Raw genomic sequence first — 6,000 nt, 5'->3', positions numbered from 1 at the left:
CCTTGTTGAAAGTCTGACATGAAGAATTAAGGCAGTTCTGAAGGCGAAAGGGGGTCCAGCCTTTTACTAGCAAGGGGTACCTAATAAAGTGGCCAGTGAGTGTACAGTACTGTGCGAAAGTTTCAGCCACCCAAGACACATTTTCAAAATCTGTTTATTTGTGCAGTTTGTGTTTATTTGCTGAGAAAAGTGTTATTTGGATAAACAAAGTGTATAGAATATTAATGCGTGTGCGTGTGTGTGTGTGTGTGTGTGTATAAATATATATATACTGATGTAAACACTGAGAAAAGTGCTTTGAAATTACTTTATTGAAATGCGTACATTAATCCCACATGCATAAAATATGTATCAACATATAAAGAAACACATTAACACATTCTGTCTTTCCGTTTTATTGCTTGGGTCATAACTGCCTCAGTGTAATATGTTTTATTCATGAGAGGAACAGCAGATTATCTTTCCTGTGAATTATTCTATATATTCTTAGATCGTCAGTGTACGTAATAAACCTGAAACAACGTCTTTAAAATGCCGAGTGTAGCTGGGTGTTCCTTTAACTGGAAAGCCACAGAGTGGAAAGGAAATCCTGCTGTAAATGCAGGCTGTTTTTAGCCCGCGTTGTCTGCGGTGACGCTAATGACACCTTCTGCTTAGAGAGCTGTTCTCCCGGTCTACCAGCGGCTGCTTAGCCCCTCGGGTCAGTGAAGGATCACCCCTGGAGAGGGGAGCTGGGAATCAATCAGAGCTCCGCTAATCAGGAGCCTAATGCGAGTAGGCAGTGTGGAGAATGGAGTCGCTTCTTTGACTGACACGCCACTTAGTGGCCGTGACATCCCAATCCCATCACCCACGTACACGCTCGCCGGTCAGCAGCCAATACTGTAAGCAGATGCACCAATTCAGGCTAACATGCTGCAGGCCGAATTCAGAGAAGGGGACTGCAGTAAACGGATACAGGCCTTCATACAGGAATGCAACTGCACAGCTCAGTAGTCGTCAATCGAGATCACTGGACTTGAAGATTCAGTGGCCATGGGTAAGAGATTTCTCAAAGCAGGACTTTCAGTCAGCCAGATTAGTTTAAAGGTCCAGTTATGATGTTCCTGTGATTTTCTGTACCAAAAATAGTCATAATTCATTTTTACACAACCATTTTGCACAGTACTTTTTTGGTGCTCAGGCGTAACGTTCTGACCACCTCCTCATTTCTGCGGTCACTGTCCACTTTATCAGGTCCACTTACTCTGGTCCAGCCTTTTACTAGCAAGGTGTACCTAATAAAGTGGCCAGTGAGTGTATAAGCCTGTCCAATAGATTCTGGGCAGTCCTTCCTTTTGTTATCAGCTTTATGAAATATCACCTGCATAAATTTTGATGCTGAAGGAATTTTGGTCCTGAATTATGATGTTTGCAGCACTGTGGTTATTTGTATGCTTTTTGCCAGTGAGAGATGAATAATCTTGGTCCGAAAGAGAATTCTGTCCATTTCCTGAAAGTATCTTCACAAGAACATGGTGCCCCTGGTGTGTCAGTAAATAGATTAGAGAGGCACACGCAATGCTGTGCAAGTCAGAGTCTCGATTTATTTATTTAATTTCCAGTGAAGGCGGCCCGAAAGGGCAGGTGCTACTTTTTTCAGATGTTTCTGAACAGATAAGATGTAAGATAATCTGCTTCCATAAGGAAGGAGTTTATCCTAAACTGGAATTCAAAAAAGACTAAAATCTGCAGAGAACATGTGACTCTTTACAACCACTAGAAACACTCGGTAGACCAAGACGGCTCCCAACAGATAAACAGCCCATTAAGTATGTCATTAATGTCTCTGGAGATATTTCAGATAAAGCTCAAATTATATGATCCATTTGCTTAAAGAATTAGAAAGTAAAAAAAAGGAAAAGTTCAAAACAGATTAAGCTCCAGAGAAAATGGGGCTGCTAACAACCACCTGAAAGACCTGGTCGACCCCAAAACTGCCCCCATCAGATAAACAGCACTTAAAGCTTTGATCTCTGAGAGAGAGGAGAAGATCAAGCTGCTTCAGATCTGAAAACATCCACAGGTGTTTCTGTCCATCCTTCCACTGTGAGAAGACCACTCAGCGCTGTGGGTCTGAAAGGACGTGTAGCGGCTCAAGAAGAACCTCACTGAGAAAAGGAGACGGACACATCAAACAAAGAAGCTGGACGATGGACTGACCACCCCAGAGTCCAGACCTCAGCACCACTGAATGGGTCTGATCACTTCACAAAATCATCAACCAGCTTCTCAGACTGAACTTTGGAGGCGTGTCTGCAGGTTCTTTGAGGATCTGAAATGAGTCAAGTCGAAATTTGTTTATATAGCGCTTTTTACAACAGGCATCACAAAGCAGCTTTACAGAAAAATCCAGGCCCGAGCTCCACAATGGCAACAGCAGCAAAAAAAAACTTCCTAAGAGGAAGAAAGACGGAGAGGAATAAAGACTCAAAAGGGGAACCCGTCCTCCTCTGGTCGACACCAGATAGCAATCAATAACAGCAGAGAATGAGGTTTGACCATCTGTATGTGATTAAGAATGCAGCAGTAGGGTCAGGAGGGTCGGTTCATGCAGGTGAGGTTCACACAGCTTTGTACAGCAGGAAGCTGCTGGTGGTTAAACTGGTCCAGAAGGCTGGTGAGTAGTGGGCACCAGATGAGGGCAGATGAAGCATCAGACCCACAGGATGGGCAGCTGCTCAGCTCAGCGGAGAAACACACAGAGAGTCAGTTCTGTAAAGAGCGGCTGATTACAGCACACAGTGTTAACAGAGAGCAGCAGAGACTCCAGCAGGTCCAGTTATTACAGACTAACCAAAAGAGAGGAACCAGAAAGGTAACAGAGCCAGGAGGCTCCCTGAGACGGCAGCGCCCCTCAACTCCACTGTCAACAAACCTGAGTGAGTGAGTGAGAGAGTGAGTGAGAGAGTGAGTGAGAGAGTGAGTGAGTGAGTGAGTGAGTGAGTGAGTGAGTGAGTGAGTGAGTGAGTGAGAGCAGCGGGACGACGGCACCAACACTCCCAGTTTACCAGAATACTGACCATCATGACCATGAGCCCCCAGATCTGCACCTTTTATCTAACAGGAAAATCTAAGTTTTTAGCCTAGACTTAAAGACTGAGGCTGAGTCTGAGTCCCGAACATTAACAGGAAGATTATTCCAGAGCTGGGGGGATTTGTATGAGAAGCTCCGCCCCCTGATGGAGCTTTATTAGTTCTAGGTACCAGTAGTGAGCAGCACCTTGTGATCTAAGTAGGTGTGATGGTTCATAGTGGGGAAAGAAGGTCACTCAGGTACTGAGGGGCGAGTCCGTTTAGAGCTTGATAGGTCAGTAATAGGATTTTATAATCAATGTGAAATTTAACTGGTAACCAGTGCAGGGCTGATTAAACTGGGCTGATGTGGTCAAACATTCTGGTTCCTGTGAGACTCTGGCTGCAGCGTTCTGGACCAGCTGAAGCTTGTTGAGGCTTTTGCTGGGACGTCCAGACAGCAGGGCATTACAGTGATCCAGCCTTTAGGGTCATTTACATTTATGGCATTTGGCTGACGCTCTTATCCAGAGCGACTTACAATTTGATTATTTTTATACAGGTAGGTGAAGGCGGCGTTAGGAGTCTTGTCCAAGGACCCTTATTGCTATAGTGTAGGGTGTTTGCCAAGGTGGGGATTGAACCCCAGTCTACAGCAGAGAAGGCAGAGATGTTACCCACTACACTAACTTATAAAGTTAAACTAAATACACAAGACCAAATTTTAAAATTTTATATTTAGCTGTTGAGGCTTCTGTGCAATTTCAGCAACATATATTCTATATTTTTATGATTCTGAACATAAACAACGTGTAATCAGGGGCTATTTTGACTGGAAATTAAATAATTAAATGCTGCTCTCTGAGTGTTAATGTATAGGGGTCCATGGACACAGGGAATTATAGTAAACTGAGACGCTGGTGCTGTCGTCCCGCTGCTCGCACGCGGTCACTCGGGTCTGTGGACGGTGGAGCGGAGGGATGCCAGACTGTCTCAGAGTGCTGCCGTGTCTGTGTGTCCTTCTGGTTCTCTCCTGTTAGTTAAGCTGTCATAGTCAGATCTGCCGGAGTCGTTAGCCACACTCTGGAAATGTTCACATTCCCTGTTTTACATACAAACAGACAGAATAAAACTAATTCCATTTACCTGCTTTTTTACTGAGTATACAACCGCCCACATGTGCGGCTGGACACTGAAGGACGACGGACTGTCAAGCCCTCCTGCTACCCACTTCAGACCAGCTGCCCACGCCCCAGCTGCCACCACCTGCCCTGGACTAACTGCCCACCCTACACTGATGTTCTCATGGACTCCCAGCTATTCCTACTACTAACACTACTGCTATTAATATTAGTAGTATAATAACTCTGTAGGTAGTCTGACCAGAGGAGGACGGGTCCCCCCTGGTGAGCCTGGTTCCTCCCAAGGTTTCTTCCTCAGCTCTGAGGGAGGTTCTCCTTGCCGCTGTTGACCCCCTGGCTTGCCCACCTGGGGGTTTTACATTCATGTTAAAACTCTGTCTTTACTGGAATTCTGTGAAGCTGCTTTGTGACAACAGTTATAAAAATAAATTTGACTTGTGATTTAACGAATTCTAAGCAAACGCTGTAGAACAACATTTCTAGACTGTCACGCTTGGCCCCTCCCACTCCCCCATGTGCTTTTTGTTTACCTTTTGATCGTCCATGTGCTTTGTTTTGGTTTTCAGTCCTGCCCTCTTGTTTCATGACTCCACCCCTGATTGTCTCCACCTGTGTTTCCACCTGTGCCTCGTTTACCCTCACGTATTAAAGCCCTGTGTTTTCCGCCGTCTGGTTGCTGCTCTTTGTTTGATTTGTTTGATGTTTGTTGGATGTGTGTATTGTATTCTCGTGTTTGGTTCTTGTTTGAGGTGTTTGTTTATCATGTCTGCACCACAATCTGTTCGCGTTGGCCCTATGACCCTGGACTGTCTCGACCCTGACCGCCTCCTCGCTCCCCATCGTTACACAAACATTTTACACCCAAAACGAGCAACAAAACATCTTCTCTGAATGAGCGTAGATCTCTGCAAGTCTTACCACGTGACAGAAAACTGTTTTGTGAGGAAAGAAAACACAGATGCTCCCGTTTGGCTGCTGTTTTGTTGACAGGCCGGAGTCCATATTCACACTGAATTTTCATTAAAAGCTCCCCCATCCTGTGCTCCTCTCCAGGGGACGAGGTGGAAACGTCTTTCTTCATTTCTAATGCAACTCTGATAGGCTTGTAATGAAAGGCCATTTTAAGATGCCCAGTCAAAACACTACTTACAATTCAGTGTATTGGCATGAAGGAGCAATTCAGCGTGCATGAATATTCATGTGTGTTTGCAAATGAATCTATTAAGCTTTGAAAGATAATGTCATTAGCAGTTGTCAGTTATGCCTGCATACATTACTCCTGTGCAGTAATGTGTGTCAGGGCTTTAACCACAGACACCCAAATGCATATTTTTGGAAATTCAGTGCCTGGATTGCATATATGTTGATATATATTGCACATGAATGTTGGATATGAGGTCACATGTGTACATATATTTTTCTTTGTTTGTGTTTTTGTTCCAGACATCATGTACATTTATATATGTTACACATGTTTCAATATAAGAACATAAATCTAGTTCTTGTCACATCACATTTACACGGGTGCGAAGGTGAATGAGAATCTTAGGTGTGTAGCCCCCTTGTAGAATATTAAAACTATATATATATATATATATATATATATATATATATATATATATATATATATATATACATACACCACGTTTCACCACTGCTCACACTATTGAAGTGTCATAAAGATACATTTTTTTGTTTCTCAATTAAACTCATGGATGGGATTGTGTCTCATGGCTCTTTGGATCACTGAAGTCAATCTCAGACACCTGTGAATTAGTTTGCCAGGTGAGCCCAATTAAAGGAA

The sequence above is a fragment of the Pygocentrus nattereri genome, chromosome 27, assembly GCF_015220715.1.
Source record: "Pygocentrus nattereri isolate fPygNat1 chromosome 27, fPygNat1.pri, whole genome shotgun sequence".
Lineage (NCBI taxonomy): Eukaryota > Metazoa > Chordata > Actinopteri > Characiformes > Serrasalmidae > Pygocentrus > Pygocentrus nattereri.
Note: the sequence above shows the minus strand (reverse complement) of the source record.